We start from the raw sequence: 523 nt of genomic DNA, 5'->3' as shown, positions 1-523 counted from the left end.
ACAGAAAGGAAAGATTTTGTGACCTACTTAAATTCATTCGATGGGTTGCTCTAATTATAAAATTCTTAAAAAGACAAAAATTCTTAAAAATTGACTCACCACCACGTTTCCGGTGTCAAGATACCATCACCAAGATACGATCGCTGTCCATAATGGTGTTGAGTCGATGAGCAATTGTTAGTACTGTACACTTCTCGAATTTTTTCCTGATAGTTGTCTGGATGAGTTCGTCTGTTCGCGGGTCCACATTCGCGGTCGCCTCGTCCAGCACGAGTATTGGATTGTTCCTCACAATAGCTCGTGCCAAGCAGACCAATTGCCGTTGGCCGACGCTGAGATTGGAGCCGTCCTCATTGATGTGGGCTTCCAAGCCCATCTCCTTCAACTCGACCTCCTCAAAAGCCCACCATAGTGGTTCGTCCATATATGAGCCGAACGGATCGAGGTTCCGTCTCAGGCTGCCTGAGAACAGGAACGGTTCTTGAGGGATAATGCTGATCTTGGAGCGCAAATCGTGCAAGCC

At 46.8% G+C, this 523-nt stretch overlaps 1 pseudogene; it reads right to left on the bottom strand.

The window, feature by feature from the left end:
- The window catches only part of LOC108763159 (probable multidrug resistance-associated protein lethal(2)03659), a 39,400-nt pseudogene that overhangs the window by 29,555 nt on the left and 9,322 nt on the right, over positions 1-523 (bottom strand).

Source organism: Trachymyrmex cornetzi, unplaced genomic scaffold (genome assembly GCF_001594075.2).
Source record: "Trachymyrmex cornetzi isolate Tcor2-1 unplaced genomic scaffold, Tcor1.1 scaffold343, whole genome shotgun sequence".
NCBI classification, from domain to species: Eukaryota; Metazoa; Arthropoda; class Insecta; order Hymenoptera; family Formicidae; genus Trachymyrmex; species Trachymyrmex cornetzi.
This window is presented reverse-complemented; position numbering and strand designations above follow the sequence as displayed.